The sequence below is a fragment of the Euleptes europaea genome, chromosome 3, assembly GCF_029931775.1.
Source record: "Euleptes europaea isolate rEulEur1 chromosome 3, rEulEur1.hap1, whole genome shotgun sequence".
Classification (NCBI taxonomy): domain Eukaryota; kingdom Metazoa; phylum Chordata; class Lepidosauria; order Squamata; family Sphaerodactylidae; genus Euleptes; species Euleptes europaea.
The window spans coordinates 74,964,764-74,985,919 of NC_079314.1; the positions used below are offsets into that span (position 1 = coordinate 74,964,764).

At 40.0% G+C, this 21,156-nt stretch overlaps 1 long non-coding RNA gene across 1 annotated transcript; it reads right to left on the reverse strand.

Moving 5' to 3' along the window:
• Positions 1-3,139: 3,139 nt before the first annotated feature.
• LOC130475312 (uncharacterized) lies at positions 3,140-20,783 on the reverse strand. Its single transcript, XR_008933238.1, has 3 exons — positions 20,689-20,783; positions 10,297-10,333; positions 3,140-3,260 (listed from the first exon to the last, which is right to left on the reverse strand). It is a non-coding gene; the product is annotated as an uncharacterized LOC130475312 (long non-coding RNA).
• Positions 20,784-21,156: the final 373 nt, after the last annotated feature.

Below are 21,156 nucleotides of genomic sequence, written 5' to 3' on the forward strand. Positions count from 1 at the left end.
GGAGCCGGCTGGGACGACGCCAGCTGCAGCTGGAAGGCCCCTCCCAGCCACCCAGCACAGAGCAGAGAAGTTTAACCTCCCCCCCCCCGCTTCCCGGTCCCGAGGCTCAGCTGCTGGGGGGATCCTCGGAACAGGAAGCGTGGGGGGGGGGTGTCTTTAAACTGCTCTGTGCTGCCTGCCCAAGCAGCGCAGAGCAGTTTAACCTCCCCCGCTTCCTGGTCCGAGGCTCAGCTGAGCCTCGGGACCGGGAAGCGGGGGTGTGTGTGTGTGCGGAGGAGCAGTTTAAAGACCCACCGCCCCTCCTGATCGGGCTTGCCTGACTGGTCCCGATCGGGCTTGCAGCCTGGAAAGGGAGGCGGAAGCCTTCCCCCAAGCCCCGCTGTGCGCACGCTCTGAGCTCTCAGCGCGTGCACACAGTGGGGCTTTGAAGGCTTCAGCCTCCCTTTCCAGGCTGCAAGCCTGACTGGTCCCAATCCGGCTTGCAGTCTGGAAAGGGAGACTGGAGACTTCCCCCAAGCCCCGCTGTGCGCACGCTCTGATCTCTCAGCGCGTGCACACAGTGGGGCTTTGAAGGCTTCAGCCTCGCTTTCCAGACTGCAAGCCTGACTGGTCCCAATCCGGCTTGCAATCTGGAAAGGGAGACTGGAGACTTCCCCCAAGCCCCGCTGTGCGCACGCTCTGAGCTCTCAGCGCGTGCACACAGTGGGGCTTTGAAGGCTTCAGCCTCCCTTTCCAGGCTGCAAGCCTGACTGGTCCCAATCCGGCTTGCAGTCTGGAAAGGGAGACTGGAGACTTCCCCCAAGCCCCGCTGTGTGCACGCTCTGATCTCTCAGCGCGTGCACACAGTGGGGCTTTGAAGGCTTCAGCCTCCCTTTCCAGGCTGCAAGCCTGACTGGTCCCAATCGGGCTTACAGCCTGGAAAGGGAGGCTGGAGCTTTCCTCCTAGCCCTGCTGTGCGCACGCTCCACAGAGCAGGACTAGGAAACTGGAAGTGGAGTGCAGTAATCCCTCCACCCAGCCCTGGCCATAATAACCTCTCAGCTGTTGGTCGGGAAGCGGTGTGTGTGTGTGTGCGGACGTTAAACTGCTCTGCGCTGCCTGGGCAGGCAGCGCAGAGCAGTTTAAACCACCACCGCCCCCCTTCCCGGGAGTCCCGGTGGGGAAAGAGAAGGAAAAAGGAGGAAAAAGAAGAGAAATATATTTTCTTAAAGACGCAGCGGGTCTTTAAAAAAATATATATTTTTTCTTCTTTTTCCTCCTTTAAAAACTAGGTGCGTCTTATGGTCAGGTGCGTCTTATAGAGCGAAAAATACGGTAAGTAGAGTATATCTATTAAAGGTCATTACGTTATAATAAGTAGAAAATATAACAGGAACTAAGAAAGAAGTAATTATCCATCCATTTATTATTTATTGTTGTGTAATCTACCACATTATTTATTGTTGTATAATATTCCATGTTTCCTAAATTTAAAAGACGAAGTAGTGTTAGCCCAGCCTCTCTGTGTTCTGTGATTAGTTTAACTGGCTTTGGTGGTGCTAAGATTCGAATCCCTTTGAACATGAGTCCTGCTCACACAGGCAATGAAGTTTACATGTTTATTTTATTTGCAGTTGACCTCCCACTGAGAGAGCCTTGTGGTAGTACTGCAGTCAAAGCTCTGCTCACAACTTGAGTTCGATCTCAACAGAAGTCAGTTTCAGGTAGCTGACTCAAGGTCGACTCAGCCTTCCATCCTTCTGAGATCGGTAAAATGAGTACCCAGCTTGCTTGGGGTAAAGTGTAGATGACCGGGGAAGGCAATGGCAAACCACCCCGTAAACACAGTCTGTTTAGTAAACATTGTGATGTGACATCACCCCATGGGTCAGTAATAACCCGGTGCTTGCACAGGGAACTACCTTTACCTCCCAATGAGACTCAAGGTAGATAACAGGATATACAGCAGTGCAATCAGACAGCATAAGACAACCAATGAACACTGCAATAGGAGCAGCAAAACAGAATTAGAGAACAACATCTACAAAAAACTATATACAGCAAGGTAGACTATAAACAATACAGAAAGTACTTCTTTCACTCATCTGCGTCTTTTGCTGCCTGGCTGTGCATTAAAAGTGCCTGCCTATGCTATGAAGAGAGCCAATGACAGCAAGTTGCACTCTGCTGCTGCCGCTACCAGGGTACCATTAGCTAGTTGAGCTATGCTGGCCAGCCCAGGGTTGAGAACTGTTGTTTATGCAGGCACATTGCCTGTGCTCTCCAGCACTGCTGCTGAGCTTCTTGCCTTGAAATTTCACAGTGGAGGGCTGAGAGCAAGCAATGTTTTGTGATTTTTACCACACTCTTGATTCTATAGTGCATCGAGCAATTTGTCCTAGATACCTAGCCAATACTATTCTTGAAAGACGATAAGCAGCATTTCTCCAACAGCCAAAGCTAGAGCTACTCCCCTTGATTCATCATTGCATTGGAAAGAAGAGAACAGCTTCCCAATATAGTCTTTCTGTGACCCATGGAGCATTCTGAATTAATTTAATGTAGTTAAATAATGTCCATTTTCACATCAAGTGATTTCCCCCCTTTATTTATATTTCTTATTTGGCTTTTTTCCATTCCACGCCCCACCCCAGCCATATGACAACTTGCAATTCCAAACATCTGTTCTTGGAATGCTCAGAGATATAGATACAACCACAAAATATGTGTTTTCCCATTATTGAGAGTCCTTGTAATTCACTCTAGAAATAATTATAAAGTAGAAATAGTTCATAAACCATGTGGGATTTGAAAAAGTACAGAGACATGAATTCCCAATTGGTTCACAGTAAAATTCAAAGTTATTAGCCTATTGAAGCTGCAGCATCAAAACTTTTAACAGAAAAACCAACGTTCAAACATGAAATGCAAGACTCTAACAGAATGCTTTTAACTCTTCTAATCTGAATATGAATGCAAATTGAAGGAGCGAGATTACAAGGGCAAATCTCCAAAGAGCTACTTCAGGAACATTAAAAAAAAAGAAACACAAACACTTTAGACTCTAACACAGAATACATGAACCAAGCCAAACATATTTGTTTTAAAAGATGCTCAACACATGGTTCGACATTCCCTTAACTAAATGAAATGCTTCTTACCTGGACTGAGTGACGGCTGGAATGGTTCTTTGGTTGGAGTAAGATACCCTTCTTTTCCCTGGCGCTGGCTCATCTTTCCTGGAGTCAGTACATGAGACTCATCATTGCTTGTTACCACAGCTGGAAAACAAAACAAAATGCTCCCTCAGCATACAAGCTTATGCAGAAAGCAGTAAGACAGCAGCAAGGACCTCTCTCATTCAACAAATGAATCTATTGACCAGGGATATATCTTCCAGGCATTTCATGTGTGCTTTAATTCCATACTCCTCCTCCCTTACACTTAGCTAAGGAGACAGAGAAGCCTCTACAAGACAGGCAGGCTTCTTCCTTCATAATTTAAATTACCTCTCCTTCCCTCAAAGCATCTCAAGCAACTACTACAATGCTAACGAAACAAGGAGCAAAGGATCTCTCCTGTTGCATTTAAGGTCAGCACGTGCCCTTCTTACACAGCTGCAGCAACATCAGAAGACCTAGGCCGTAACGGAAACAATTACAAGGCAGCTTACTTCCACTCCAGCATTGCCTTGACTCTTGGGGGAGGTGAAGCTGGCATGGAAAGAAGGTTCCTCCCATACAGTCTAGATTTTCCATTGTTACTGGTGTGTGAGACAGCACTGCAGTGGCATCCACAACACTAACGTTACATTGAAAGAATAGATCTTCAGAGAACTTCCAAGTTCTGTGAAATACTGTGAAATTGTTGAAACTGGATGACCGAGTTTTACTTTTTAAAATCAAACTCAGATTTCTCAACACAGCATTTTAAAGTCCTTGTTACAGCCTTAAAACACAGTTTTCCCCAATACTTCAAAAACTGAGCTTTCCCAAAGGATAATGCATGCATCAAAACCAGGGGTGGTGAATGTCAGGCCCAGGGGCCGTTTAAGGCCTGCAAAATCATTTGATCTGGCCCTTTGTGGGTCCTGGTAGAGCTCTAGCTCAGAAGGAACTAAGACTGGCGATCCGCCCCCTCCCGTGGACAGGAATAGCCTCTATTCAAGGCGGATGTGAGTTCGTTTTGCTGAGAAAAGGAACTTTTTTTCTCCCTTGCAGAAGAGTCGTTAGCTATGGAGCTGCTAGGACCGCCCAAGAAACTGTCTTAACCCTTTCCCACCTGGGCCATTGAGAAACATATTCCCTCTGTACTACAAGAGGGCTGGAGGCGGAAGTGGCGACAATGGAGGGGTTAAAGGGGGCAGGGCTAGAATGCGCGCGGAGGGGGAGTTCTTAGCCAGTGTGTCCTCATTTCATCCCTGTAGGCAGAGGTAGCAGGAGCTGGCTGTAGAATCCGACCCCGACCATGCAGAGCAGGAGCAACTCTGGCGTGCAGCTGGACGGCTACACGCAGCTGGTGCAACAGACCATCCTGTGCCACCAGGTGGGCGAGTGCACCATCGATTGGATGCCTGCCTGTCCGTGCCGGGGGGGTCATCTGGGGCAGCTGTCTGCTTGGGGCTTGGTCGGCTAATTTTTAAGTTGATAATTTTAAGGCCCACGAATGATGTTATAAATATCCAAATGGCCATTGGCGGAAAAAAGGTTCCCCACCCCTGATTTAAACAACATTTAATTTACAACATAGCCATACATTTCCAGTTGTCAAAGATGCAGAACAATCTTCCTGTATCTGTAAGCATCTTGATTAATGACTTGGCTGAAAGAACTTTGTAGAAACCTTTACAGATACAATACAATAACAGTACAAACTTTCCAGAGTAGCCAGTGCTTCTGCACTAGCTATGATTTACTCCATTTTAATGGAGAACTCATAGAACTTTGTAGCAAGTGTTTTCCCCTAAATTTGTGCCAATGTTTTTAAACATAAAATGCAATTGCAGCACCGGGCTGACACTGAAAATCAAAGAACTATTGAAGTTTTTCAATCAGTGTTCCTAACCCTTTAAATTTTCCTCCTTTCCTTCTGTTTCTAGCTTAACTTAGGAGAGCCAAAACAAAAACAGAAAGGCAGAGGCACTTTAAAAGATATTAGCTTATTCCAGCATGAGCTTTAATGAGTCAGTGCTCACATCCTCTGGAATTATCTGGAGAGGCAGCTTGCAAATCCATGAAATAAACTTCTGTTGTCTCCCTCAGCTAGTCAATGTATCCATGAATCAATGGTTAACTATCAGTTTTGTTTTCAGATGATTAATAACTCATGAATGACATGACTGGAACAGGAAAGCACAGGAAGTAATCAGCTTATAAAACAAAGGAATAGTAGGAAAGTTACAAGAGCAAACAAAAGTTTTGCTTAGCAATGTTCACAGTGGGATGTTGCCCTTGATAGATTTTTATGGAGAAATGTAGCACTATATTTAGTGCAGTATGGAGCCCCAGTTTCAAATCCGTTTCTTGCAAATTACAGACAAGTAAAATAAACCTTATGTGGAGTCCATAAAGCTAATTCATGTCAATATACACGTACCCTGCAGTTTTGAAATAATGCTAGTTTTCTCTCCATATTAGTCAGTTAGGATTTCATGTCAAAAAATAGTTGCTTTGGTGGCTATTTTTTCCAATTCTGCTCTTCACACTACAGAGGCTATCTTCCACAGTATTACAATGCCCTCTGGAGGCATCACCGGAGAACTGCAAGTGTCCTCAAGTTCCAAAGAGATAGGCTTATGACTGATCTACACATGCACGAGAATGAGGTGAGAATGCTAAGATGGTAAAATAGAAGGGACCACTTCAGATTGCAGGTAGAGGTTAACATGGAATGTTTCCTGATGTTAAAAAGCTCCCTACAAAAAGAAAAACATATGAAAAAATATCACCAGGCATATCGCCACTGGCATCTGAAGTAAGAGATTTAGATATCTTGCTAAAGTTTAAATTTAATTCAATGACTAAATGGGAATTATACAACATAGACACATGTAATCGATTGATAACAGGCAATACTATAATTGACTTTCAAGAAGTCTATCAAATAAGCAATATGGCAATATTAAATGGTTTGAATATTTCCAATGTAGGAGCTTCCTGTTTAAATGCATGCATTCAGGCCCGGAGATAATTAGCCTGACAAAATTTGAAGACACTATAAGTAAAAATCAGGAGAACATGCTTTCCAAAATTCTAGAGATTTTATGCCAAACAGTCAATGTATCTAAACACTCATTTCAATACAAGTGGGAAAAGGATCTAGATTATGAAATTCCTGAAGTGGAAATATATCTTTACCTATGGATTAACTTTTTTCTATTTCCCTTGGATTCAGAGAAAATTAGATACGAATGTTTTATCAGTGGCACCTGTCACCACTTAAATTAGCTAAAATAAGCAGGATATATGTTGGTTCTGCAAATTACCAAATGCAGATTATCTGCACATGTGGTAAACATGTTGTACAGCACAAACCTATTGGCCCTCTATTACAGCTTGTCTAAAAAAAGGCTTTATATAGATATATTCTTTTTCTGCTGAAGTCATGCTACTAAGCTATACAACCATTTTTTCCAAAAGACAAAGAGAATTTAATTGCATACCTGTTGACAGATGCGAGATTACTATTTGCCAGATACTGGAATTCAGACCTAAATCCTAAAGGTGACAAGTGGATTCTGAAATATAAGGAAGTCTTTCTCCTAATCAAACTCACAAATTTAAAGAAAGGATAGGATATGTTCCAATTGTGAGGAACTTGGGGAATATTTCTTGTAAAAATATAGTATCTATGCCTATGTATATATTATAATCATACTAATAAATAAACTGTTATTCTGCCAAAAGGGGGGGAGAAAAATGGCACAGCAAGCAAAGAGAGATGACAGAAGCGATGCTATTTTCAATTTGCATGGAGTTGTTCATGTGCAAGAGCATTCAAAGTTAGATCCATCACCTGCAGTCAGTTGTGCTACTTCAGTCTTTTGCATATGTCAACTAGGATCAAGTTTTTAACATGCAATAAGACTCCTGTGGTGTATAATAGACTAACAAATTTATTTTGAAACAAATATTCATAGATGAAAGTCCAACTTATTATGTGAATAACATGTATCATTAATGAGAATACACACACAGAGGAATAAAGGAAAATATGAACAGTGAGGTTAAAGAGGCTACAAATCCAAAGTACAGTCAGATTTGCAAAGCTCAAATATATAGTAGATGCAAATAGTCACAGTGCTTATCTTCATATACAACTGAGCTTTGTATAGAAGTATCACTGAATGCACTTTTTGCATTTTTGCACTTTTGACTCCACTATAATCAATTATTTTCTGGGCCCACTGAAATACATCTTCCAAGGATACCCTTCATGCATCTGTTGAAACAGGTTCTAGTTTACAAAGCCTAATGTCACAATAAAACATGTTTAAGTTGTCCAAAAGCACAATTCTGCTTTGTCCTTAGTAAACATTATGACTATCTATATTAGAAAAGTCTAACACAACACATTCAATAACTAGAAAACTATTACTGATTCCACACAAGGAAACACAAGGAAATCTGTTTGGAAGTTCTGAACTATCAATATGGACAGTGTCCATATATGATGATGGAAGCCAAAGTGGGGATGTCCAATAAGAACCTGTCTTTTGGGAACTTTGTATTACCTTGTTCAACTATTTTCAGCCCCAGTTACAGAGTACATACCAACTTCATGATTTGGGGGTTTCCTACAAGAGGGATTAATGCATGAACTGAACAGGAGCACTCAAACTGGGGCAGGTTTTTCATGCACCAGTTACTCACCTCATCCTCCATTCTCAGACTTCCCCAGAATATTGTGAGCACCACAGAAAACTCTGGGAAAGTGTTCTCTCATATTGGACTGGCAACCAGGAAAGATCAGAAGCAGCAGCTTCTGAACACCAACACTTGCCCAGTTGTAGTGGGCAACATTGTTGTGGATGAGAAGCAGAGTGGCAAAAGATACTGTGGCAGTTATGGTGATGAAAGGACACATTGGCATCTCTGTGACTGGGTGAATGTGGGAAAGGTGATCTTCTCTGGATAGAGAGCATCCTTTACAACTGACCGGGAAAACATGCATAGCTCTTTGATGTGTTGACTCCTCTTGGAGGGTCCATGTTCTGGTGAGCTTGAGCCCCAGGACTTTTTGGGTCTATTATACCCAAATCTGAAAATAACTGATTTTTTGTGTGTGTGCACACTCCTAGTTTAAACTAACCAGTATGGAGGAATAGTTATTTCAAGACATCATAGCCTACTTTTTTGGCTTCACATTAAAAACACTCTAAATGAAAACTTTGATATCAGAATCCAAGTTTTCATCTGTCACAACAACTTAAAGCCCGCATGCTACATCAAGACTGGTTTGTGAAGTTACTTCTGCTTCAAATGCATTTTGCTGTGTGGTATGCATTTCCTCAACTCAAGAAATATAAGAAATAAAAGCTCAAAGCCTCCTTGGGAACCCAAACTAGTTGAACCATACTTGGAATCCCAGCTTCTACTGACAATATCTTAAGATAAGCTTCAGATACAAACCAACATATCACTAAGGATTTCCATTAATCAACACCGCTAACAATAGCAACATATATTTCAACTAGTTCAGAGAAGAGATCTTTAGAAGACCAGTGTCAGTTATCAGAGAAGACTGTAACATTCCCTTTACTCTTCCAGCATTGATTATTTATGGTATCAAGTAAAAAAGCTGCCTATATCTTTCAATTGCCCTCTTCAGAGAATTTACAGTGTTATCTCAATTATAACATCAAAGCTACATCAACACAGTTTTATAAATAAAGCACTATTAGTTTTCAGCCACACTAAACCATTTTAACGGTATTAAATACATGTGTGTTGAAGGACAAGTTGGTTGCATTTCTGTATCAAGACTCATTATTTAAAAGTTGTCCCCTTTTTAATGAATCTGCTTTTTAAAATAATAGAATCACAGAGTTGGAAGGGATCACCAGGGTCACCAATCCAACCCCCTGCACAATGCAGGAAATTCACAACTATCTCCACCACACCCCCAGTGACTCCTACTCCATGCCCAGAATATTGGAGAGGGGTGAGGAAACCCTCCAGGATCCCTGGCCACTTCTGAAAGTGAAGAGAAGAGATGGTAGGTCTGGAGGTAGAACACAATTAATGTCACATATTAAGATAGTTTAAAATATAATTGGAATATCAAGACAATTTTTCTTGGAGTTGCTGAACACATCCAAAGCTACCATACAAGGGCATTTTCAATATCGCAGCACTTTGCAAACATATTGATGCGAGGCGAGGAAGGTTGAGGGTTTGTATATTTTTCAGAAATTTCACAGCACAAAAAAAGGCATCAAAATATTACTGTTAAATATGGTGGGTGAGCTTATCACTAGTAGGCAATTTAACATAAGTTGTTGCCAGATCTATTTGCACACAGGAGACAATGGGCATGGAAATTTCTGAAAATTAAAAAAAATTCTTATGGTTGTTTGGCAATCAGTTATTGCTCCATTTTTGCCATATGATTCCACATTTTTTAATGTCTCTGACCTTCAAAACAGCGCTTTTATGACTGCTGTAGGTAATATATCTCATTCTGCTGCAACAGGAATGAGTTCACATTCTACAGGAAATGTGATCTTGAGCGCATATTTGAAGGGGCCTTGTCCTCTAGAGATAATTTTTAAAAAACAATTCTGGCTGTAGATACATTTCACCACATAAAACTGCAAAATTTCAACAAAGCCTATGTTTATGAAGCAACCCGTTTGTTGATTTGGCATGGAATGCCCTAAATTTACAATATTAAGCTGTGACCCCTTTTTGCCAACTGCATGAATTGTTACACAATCTGGCCAAGTACGTTCTGCATCTTGAAAACTTATGTCACAGTAAAGGTGACAGTCTTGGCAAAAGATACTGTGTTTCGGTTTTATTGGATTAATGTGGCTATTCTGTGGAATTTGTCATTATTCTACCAGTACCTTGGAAAAACTGTATCATATATCTAAATTTTAAGTCACAGCAGCCTTTACATATGTACACTACACACTAAGTAACACACTTGCACATTTCATCGGCGTTTTCCCCCAGTTACTTGTTTCTGAGTGTATACCTAAATGCTTGGTACTTCCTAGTTTTGGCCTGCAAAATAAGAGATTAATCAATCCAAAATCTGACATTGCAAAAATGTATCACTTCATAAACTGTGTAGAAAAAAACATTCACTTACTTGAGGGTCCCTGGGAGTCTCTGATCTCACCATGATGCTGGAAGTGCAGTTGAGTACGCAGAACAGCAAACGAAAAAGCCCAGGCCGAAACACATTCACGCCAAAAAAAAAAAAAAAAAACAGCAGAGGCAGCCACAACAAAGGAAAGAAGAGGAACAAGGGGAAAAGTATGTTAATTAATAACTAAAAATACAACATGCAACAATTTTCATCAGCACTACATAGCTCCAGATAGAGGAACTGAAGCACAAAAAAAAAAAAAAAAAAAAAAAAAAACCACATAGGCAAGGATGTTTGGAAGAGGTTGTTAGCAGATATGCTTTTGTTAGTGAAAGGCTGATTCTCTCCACAAAGTTTTCATCTATTAATAATATAACTATATGCAAAACAAGATTCAAAATTAAAAACGTGGCTGAGATTACATTTAACCTATAAATAGCAGCAATGATGCTACTAGTACAGAATTGTGAATAACTAACACTGGCTAAATAAATGCTGCAGGATTTCTGAAGCTAGATTATTGAGAAGGAAGAATGGAATCTTATAGGAAACATGGAAGGGATCTGGAGTTTTATATAACCTTGTGAAAAACAGATTTAACTGAGTAAATATTATACAGAAAGAGTTACCCACCTTCATCCGAGTAATTTTTTCTACAGGGCATTTTATTAGTCTTTACTTCAAACACTAGTGAAATGACAACCTAATGAAATCTTAACATTTTTATAGAGTATAACAATAATAACACTTGAAGAATTTTAGGAATTATGTAATATACTATTTTGAATCTTTATACAGGAAATCGTGGTACTATATATATTCAGATAACTGCTCCTTTTACTATTTTTTAATTTTAAAAAACACATTATATGCCACAATTTTTCCATTAAACTGCACATCATCCTGCTTCTAGTGTATTTCAATTCTAATACTCACCCCCCAAAATCTTACAGCACTTCTGAATTTATAGTAACAGTTGTTGTGGATGCAAGAACTACAGGGGCTACTAAAGCTCTCTCCCCCTCCAGCTATTCTTCAGCTCAAGATTCCCCACCCTAACCCCAAGCTTCTCCAGTTGGTTACTTCCCATTTTAAAACAAAAACATAGACAGGAGGGAATCTTGCATCTCCGAGGTAATTTCTACTCAGGTCCTTAGAAAGTGGAAAAAACCAATGTACCAACAAATTCTAACGTTAATTGGCCAGTGTAGTCATACAAGAAAAACTAAATTTGAGATAAAAGTGTACCCACAAATTACTGAAGTGGATTTCTAGCTCTTTCCCCCTTTTTTAAACAACTGAAGAATTGCTACCTAGTCTAAACATAGTACGATCACAACATTTTAACGGTCACCAGTTTGGTGTCGTGGATAGAGTGGCAGGCTAGGATTTGAGAGGACCCAGGTCCAAATCCAAGGAAGACTGCTAGGTGGCCTTGGGCCAGTCACACACCCTCAGCCCCACAAGCTGCACTGGGTTGTTGTGAGGATAAAATGGGGGAAAGGAGAATGGTGTAAGTTATTTTGGGTCCCCGCTGGGAAGAAAGGTAGGGTATAAATGGAATGAACAAATTCTATCCTGGTTGTTGCACATTTTTAGGTAGAATGCACACTGAAGCAGATCTACAACTTGTTATTTTAGGAAACCATCACACATTGGTAAACAATGGCATATATCTAACCATTTGAGGGCTTCATGGAATGTGACCTGCCTGCACCCCCCCCCAATTTTGTTCCTGGGGTCAGCCCATCCTCAAAAACACCATGTGTGGGGAGTAAGTATCTGTACTGGCAGTGAGTAATCAGTGGAAATCACTGTTTCTACTTCCACCAATAGATCGGCCACTTTGGAGGTTAGTTAGGTACAGGCCACAGTTCAGCCATAAAACCAACCCTATGAATTTACTGATTTTCCACTGGGGTGCTTTTTTATCCCAGCCAATCTGACATAACAGGGTTAAAAAAATGTCCCACAGGACAACACTAAAATGAAGTCATATATTGCCAGTAGGTTAATGCAAAACATGGGCTTGGAGACCATTTATCTTACCAGCTATGTTCTTGGGACAGAAAAGGAAAGGTGAATATCAAAAGTGGTTATGATTAATAATGATAATGCTCTGTTCAAAACAGTTTGTTGTTAAACTAAAAATAGCAGTTTTATAAATGAACAAAACTGGAGTTAATCATATGCAAAAATGTGGCAAACACCTGTTTCAGACAAAGATTTCACTTCATGTCAAGCTCGTCATATTCAAGCTCTCAGCCCTTGGGTATTATAAAATATGCACCACAAGCATGAATCTGCTTACTGATATTTTACTATTCCAAGATACATTGGAATTGGCTAGTTAATGCACTTGAATTTCTGAACATACTGGCGGAAGGGAAGATTTTAATAAGCAGCTACCTTAATTGTTACACATAAGCATATTAACAGAGTCTTTGAAGGTCTTAAAATACATACTAGGCCATTTATCACTAATATTTATTACTGTAACATTTTTCTAAGAAAGAAATTACTATGCCTCAACTCCAGTCATTTAAAGTAAGTCCTACCCCAGCATTTTTGTAGTAGGACCTGCATCTGAATTTAAAGTTCCCAAGCTTTCAAAACTGTCCCTTGAGAAACAGGTAACATGTATTTCAAATCCATCTTCCCTGTGCAGGAAAGCTGAAATAAACATTTAACAGAACTAATAATCTCGAACAGTAAGAGAAAAATGCACTAAAATGGAGCATCAATGACGACAACGGCCATTAAGAGGTCATGCCGCTAAGTGAAGCAGGTTGCACTACCAGCAGCAGTTTCTTAACAGAGAAGAATATCGATGTAACCAGTAAAGATATCAGAAGCTGGGTCCCTTACTGTTTGATAGGAGGTCAAAGATAACTTTGGGGTTACGTTTTTTAAAAGCCTGTATTTTACGTTGGGTACATAGTGAGTATTGAAAATGTTGAGATGCTGATAAGAAAGCTATTACAGGTGATATGGGACAGACTGAAACTAGCATCGCATAGTTGAGGGTTTATATAATGTTTCTAAGAGACTATTTTACTTCACAATTATAGTGAGGCTGGGGGAAGCAGTATGGAACAACAAAGCTATTTCCAAGCACATGACCAGAATGACATCTTCTTGTAATCTTTCACATTCAAGGTTTTGAAGAGAAAAGATGATAAAAGTATAGTATCGTAAGCATAAATGGTTCAGATGAGTTTTACAATGCAACCATTATTAGATTAATCGGTACTTACCTAATGAAACAGAGCAGCAAGACAGTCTAGCCACTAATACCTCAATCAAGCTTATACAATGGAACAAATGCCAGCAAGAGAAACACTGAAGCAGGAAAGCTGAGTGAAGCAGATAGAACCCAAGATTATTGCAATGGCAAGTATGTAAATATTTCAGCACTGCATAGCTAATCACTTTCAAGGTGCTCCTAAGCAATAGGCTAACACACAACCTTACTGAGGCTTGCTTTTGTTATCTCATGTTCACAAATAAACAACTTCTTTATACTGACAGTTTTACACATTTTTAACATTGGGCTTGAAGAGATAAAGACGCTAACCTGCACTTTGACATATGAAACCATAACTTCATTTTTACTTAGGTTAAAGGCAAAATTTGTTTTTGTCCCCCCCCCATTTTTATAGCTTACTTTTATTATTAGAATTGTATCAGTTAAATAAAATATACAGACTGCAGAATAACAACAGTTGGGCATGTTCACATATACATCTCTCTACACTGCCAGCAATGCCCTCCTGCCAATTATGTGGGCTGAAATGGACTGTCTTCATGCAACGGTATACATAGATATTAAAAGTATTGAAAGTGCTAATACTGAGAAACCAGTGAAGGAACATTTCAGTCTTTTTGGATATTCTATGATTTGGGAAGTTGCCATTCTTCAGTCAAAAAAAAACTTTTTCAAAGAGATACTCTAGAGCAGACCTTGACAAATTTTCTTTGACTCTAGAAGCCAATCCAAAAACTAGAAGCAAGGGTCATTTTTCAGCCTTCATGTTCTTGCATTATAACAACCTTTAAAAAAATGTTACCACAGAACATAATCCTGGGCTCTTCACAGTTTCTTGTAACTGAACTATAGTATATAAATAAATATGAGGTAACCCTAGTTGTCATCACCACAACTATGGTAGCGTCTACCCAATTTCTCATAATTATTGCTTTTAAAAAAATTTAACTGAATACTGCAACCAGCAAAGAAAGCAAGTGGTTAAGAAATAAATTCATCTGCCACCTTTGAATGGTGTAAAGTTAATAAATAAAAAAGCAATGATAAGAACTTCATGCACACACATTATGTCACTCAAACATATTCTGATAAATTAAGCTTTGTACATAATACAATAAAATCACTGCGGAAAATGCTAGGAGCCACAATCGAGTTTCTAGGCATTATGGCAACTTGGCACATGGGATTTGTTAAACCCTGCTATAGTGTGCAGATTGATAGTATCAGACATGGACTCTGTAGGCAACTGGTTCTTTCACTGCAGAATGTTAACTGCCCTTTGTTAGAATTTATATACTCTGTTCAGTGTGCTATGGCAACTCATCACCAACTGGGAGTAGGTATGACCTACTCCAATTGGCTCTTCTACTCTTACACTGCTGGGTAATTTTATATCACTGTCACAATATTTCACTCTACGTGCCTTGCACACATACAGCTATATACTCAGGTGTCTGCCAACACTTTATACCTGTAACAAATGAGGCTCTGGTCATACAAAATTTCATGGCTCCACAGACTAATGTACCATCAATTGTGGGGGGCGGAGTTTGCACTTCAACTGAATAACATGTTTCTGAAACTAAACAGGTAGTTGGGCTAGATGCCCCCTACACCTCTCCAAGACTCATTAGAGAGCCCCAGAGTTTTAATACCAAAGTCCATTCAAACATTATCAGATTCTGTCTCACTTTCTACATGCTTCAAGACAGGAAACCAGATTTCAAGAAGGAACAGACTTGGATCCGAAGTTGTCCTTCTGTGCATAAAAACACATGGTGCTACCTTTTACTGAGTCAGGTCACTGGTCCATCAAACCTAGTACTATTTTAATTGGACAGACCTTTTCAACCCAAGGATACTTTTAACTTGAGACTGATCCTGGGTAAAGGCATACAAAGTTTGTCTCTACTACTGATCTATAGGTTCTCTGTGAGCTTCCGATTCAATCTCATGGGTTGGACTCAACCCAGTTTTTCCCCTGGTAAACTGCAGCAATTGAGAGATAGAGGAGTAAATTTTGAATACTGAATTCATACTGATTCATGCAAAGTACCTTGCAAGCCAATTTATTAAGATTTTACTCTGTGAAGACCCATAGTAAAGGAAGGATTTTGGAAGAGAAAGAGTTTTACAGTACAAGACTAAAGGCTATTCTACACAGCCCCAAAAATGCAACTTCATTCCCCATTGGTAAAAATGGTATGCTACTAAACTTTTGGTATTTTACATTACAAATGCAGATGTGCCTAGCAAGCCACAAATGCAACACACGCTTACCAGCACACTGGTATGCTTGTAACTACTGAGAACAGTGGTTAAGTGATCTTAATGGATCATCTGTGTATGAACATAGGCATGTGATGCCTTATTACCCCCTAAATCACCACATATGGGCTTTTACTTGTCACCCTTCTCCACAAGTATTAGTGACATGTGAGCCTGTTAACAGCATGTATGTCAACTGCTGTTGCTGGATCAGGAGACAACACTACTGGGTGTAGTGTGGTATAGAGGTTAATCGCAGCAGACTCTAATCTGGAGAACTGGGTTTGATTCCCCACTCCTCTGCATGAAGCCTGTTGGGTGACCTTGGGCTAGTCACAGTTCTCTCAGAACTCTCTCAGCCCCACCAACCTGTTGTGAGGGGGGAAGGGAAGGCGCTTTGAGACTCCTTATGGTAGAGGGAAAAAACCAAAACTTCTCTTCTTCTATTTTTTATCTAATTTATTTGAAATCTTTCTACCCTACCATTTTACAGGAAGACTTAAAGCAGTTCGATCTGTTATGAAATATTAACAGGGAAAATACTCTAGTTGCAAAATGCCGCAAGATCCTCCATTTCACAAACGCTATTATTCAACTGCAGAAAATTCTCAGGCTCGGGCCAAAATGATTTTAAAATAGAAGAATACAGAGATCAACACACACCAGAAGCATAAATATGTTCAACAGATATGAACAATACAGGCACCTGGTCCTAAGCATATGAATGCAAAGCACTTTCCTTCATAACATCAATGGGAGAAACCCAACACAGAAAACAGGACACCAAATCTTGCTCCTGATCGAGCATCCCCTAAACAATAGCTTTCCATGAAAATTGCCAGGGAAATATATATATATATATATATATATATATATATATATATAGTGAGAGAGAGAACTAAGACAAATTATATGTAGTTCTTTATCAATTTTTCTAACACAGAATAAAACAGGTATTTATAACTTGCAACCCATCAAGCGAAACCAACTGACTTGACAGAAAGAACTAGAGCTATACTGAGCCCATGATGGGATGCCCTGAAGCTGCAGTTAGCTGGATGGGTCACAGTACAAAAAAGTTGCGCAGTACAAAAGAGGTTTTCTGATAGTGAGAAAAGGAAACATCTTGTATTTCTTTGTTCCTCTTTCATAAAGGTTTCAAAAGAAATTCTTAATAGTTGTGTGTTAGCAATACCAGAATACTGACACTGGAGCAGTACTTTTCCATCTGAACTTCTACCAACTTGATCTTTGTACAGATGGAATATATAAATCATTAATTGGTCTATATTTAAAGTCCCTTTCCAAAGTCAATGAAGACCATTTTTCACTCAGACATCTGGTGCCATGTTTTCCTTTGAACTCATGCAAGTTCCTCTTTATTTTGCCTACATGCAGTGCCCACACTACAGAGCCCTGATCTCACACGTGTATTTCAGTCACAGGCTGAAACAGAAATTTCAGAGCATCAGTAATGACAACAAAATTAGTTAGAGTCAGAGGTTTTCAATTAGCATATTAAAATGTTATGGCATGATAAGGTTTTAATCCCAATCAGGTGATGAAAAAACAAGGAGTCGCTGGAGGAGAGGATGGTCATTAGTTAAAGGTAAGCATGTATTTATCAGCAACAGAAATTCTGTAATTTCAACACAGTGACTCAGGACATTGCCAGTTTGAGTCTGGATATTTTTTTAATCATGGTTTTAAGTGGGTTTGAAACCCTAACAATGGTTCAACACAATATTGGGATTTACAAAGACATTATTCTACATCTAGAGAATAGTGCTGCAGCATAAAATGGCTGAGAATTTACAAAGATGAATGCAGAGGTGAGACAAAACAAAAGCAGACAAGCAGCTCTAAACAAAGTTCTACATTTAGAAGGAGTCAAACCATAGTTTGGACTATAAACTATAATTAGTACAGGTCACAGTTTAGCATAGAGCTGCTGTTTTAATCCACTCAAGCAAACTACTGTGGGGTGCAGTCAAACATATAAATCTGCACTTTTACAGTAGCCTGAGAAAGGTAGCTATCACTTCAAGGAAAGGAGTAAAAGTGGCCTTCTTCACTGAATACTAGTTTGTAAGAAATATTCAGCTAAAAGTCCCTATGCGCTGTGCAGAACATAAGCCAGCTTCTGGCCATTTAACTCAACTCACTAGGAATATTGCCAATGGGCTGCTGTCCTGAAGGGGCCAATTTCACTGCACTAACAGAACATGGGAGGAAGTGCTGGTTGCTATTTCAGTTCTATCAGCCTGGACACAACCATTTGCAGTGTAAAAGGGGGCATCTTGTGTCACCCAAGCCATGTCTGAGTGAGCAGGCCTGCCTTGTAGTATAGCTACATGTACTTCACCCATCACCTCTCCCTCAGGGGATGAGGAACTTTGATCCAGTGATGGGTGATGCAGGAAGAGGTGATTGCCAACCATGTGCCTGCTTTCATGGTTGGCAATCACCTCTTCCTGCATCACCCATCACTGGATCAAAGTGATGCTGTAGTGGCACCACTACAGCTCATTTTCCTCCTAGGCGGTTTTAATGGCTCAATTTGCCCCTACCCTAAGCACATGCAGTCTTTAATGGTCAAGGGAAAGGAAACATAAAAAAACCTGGCTGAAAAAAAAGAGGGGGCCACAGGCAATCACCTCTTCCTGCATCACCCATCACTGGATCAAAGTGAGCTGTAGTGGCACCACTACAGCTCATTTTCCTCCTAGGCGGTTTTAATGGCTCAATTTGCCCCTACCCTAAGCACATGCAGTCTTTAATGGCCAAGGGAAAGGAAACATAAAAAAACCTGGCTGCAAAAAAAGAGGGGGCCACAGGCAAGAAATAACCAAAATATTTAAGAAGGTTGTCTTTTAAACTTCCTGTGTTTGGAAAAACATAGGGAGGAGACAGTACTTCCCAATTTTCTTTACACATGCCTATGAATCATGGCCATGGAAGATTCTTATGTCTCAGAAGTAATACTATGTAGAGATTTCAGCATAACTACTATATTTGGGGGGAGGGTAGGCAGTATGGCATAGCCAGATCTCATCAGATCTTGGAAGCTAAGCAGGGTCAGCCCTGGTTAGTATTTGGATAGGAGACCACCAAGAAATACCAGGGTTACTATACAGAGGAAGGCAATGGCAAACCACCTCCGTTAGTCTCTTGCCTTGAAAACCCCATAAGGGGACACCAAAAGGTGGCTGTGACCTGATGGCACTTTACACACACTATACATATTTGGGGGATTAATTTAATCATCAAGGTATTTACTGGATACATCTATAATAATGTATTAATGACAGACACACAGCACTTCTCCAAGAAGAAGCTATGCCAGTCAATAAAAGTGTCCAGAGTCAGTGTTGCTCCTTGACACAACACTGAGCTCTGCACTGATTCCAGACTTTCAGGCAGTAAGCCGGGCATCACCAAGACCCCCCACCCGCACCCCCAGAAAACTACAAGATCGGACCCAACCTACCAGGAAAAGCCGAAATTCTAATCCTGATTTGTGTGTGTGTGTCTCTCTCTCTTTTCTTTTTTTAAAACTGTAGCGGGGTTCCATTGTATCATGATTTAGTAAAAATTACTGTACTTTGTCCATCATGTCTTTCGGTTAATCAGATAAGGCAACATTCAGATATAAGTTAACATTCAAACACAGCTTTTCCAAATATAAAAAATATATTTATTTATGAAGAAAAATTCATAGAATACTCCTTGCTTTAAATTATTGCAACTGGAAAGGCATGCTGTTACCTACTTCCTGAAACCATACTGGATGCTGAGTTCTCATTTTCTAATAATTAAGTTTAAAAAAAAACAGGCCAACACGATTTTCACTTACAATTTTTCCTACCTATCTTGAAGTAAAAAATTTTCCTTTCTTAAAGCTTAGTTATCATGTGCAAGTGCATACAACAAAAAACCCCACTTGCCTTTTTTTCTCCCAAAAAAGCTGCTTCAAACTGCTACTTCTCCAAATAACTGTATGCTCATACACACACAGCACCAAGTGTTTTAACTGTTTAAGCCAATGGGGTTTTATAACATGCATTTTCCCTTTAAGATCAGAAATGTTACAAAAATAAAACCCTACCAAATGTTCACTGTAAGAATTTCACATTTTGCTAAATTCTGTAATGTTATAGTTGCCATTTTATTTCTGACATAGATTGTTTTTCTGAATCTAGACAACCATTATGGTTCTCTGATGAAGGTATATTATAGTTTCCTTAACTAAAATGCCATAATATTAAATAAACCAGGCAGCATTAGGATAGTAAAAAAAATGTTAGCCTACAGCTCATTCCTGAGCCCTGAAGCAGCTGGTGACAGCGTGGCCAAGGCAGGAGAAAAAAACCCCTTTTTAAAAATAAAAATGAGGAAAATAGCCCTATTGAAAACAGCAATGCTGCGCCAACAAAAAGCTGGTGCAGAACCACTGTTTCTGAAGGGGGAGTTCCTGGGAACACCTCCCAGGACACTGGTGTGAGCACTTGCACCAGAACGATGCTGGCAGGAGGCCGAGCCGGCATCCAAGGGCTGTGCTGCCACAGCAGTACTGGAGGGCCAGCACAAGTGGCACTACACCGGCGTAGGGGGCTGATTGTATCCCATGCCCATTCAGCCCTCTGGCTCAGGAATGGGCTGTTAGTCTTAATTTGAAAACTAAACTGTTTATAACACAGACACTATTTTAACTTTCCTTTACAAAAAAGGAAGGAATGGAAAACCCTTGGTAGGCCCTGTAGCTTTTCTTCCTTGGAACTGAAGGGAGGAGGGGAAAGACTCCCTTGCTCTAGATTCCTTAGCTGAAGAATCTGGTATGTACACAAATTACTCACCGAAGCTTTATCAGGCTCCCCATCAACCGTAATAGAATCCATGCTGAAGCAGAGCTTGTCTGTCTTTCACTCAAAGTTCTTCCATTCTGCAAACTGGAAAGGAAGACAATCAACTGAGATACTGACCATATCCAACACTTTGTAACTAAACTTCCTTTTAAAGAACAACCAGGGCAGATAAAAATCAATGATTTAAAAAATAAATAAATGGATTTTTTATTTAAATTGGGTGTTTTTAAATAAAATGCTTTTTGAGGGGAAAACTAAAGATCATTTCAATAATTTTCTATTTAAGATACCTTATAGTCCAAAGATTACTCATCATGAAATAAGGATTAGTTTTTAATTATGTAGCATGGTTTTGCAGTTCTCAAAACTGTGAATTTGTGTCTGCAGAGATAACATGCCTCTTCTTCACAGCACAAATGTTATAAAATAAACATACAGAGTTGAGAAAAAGACCTTAAT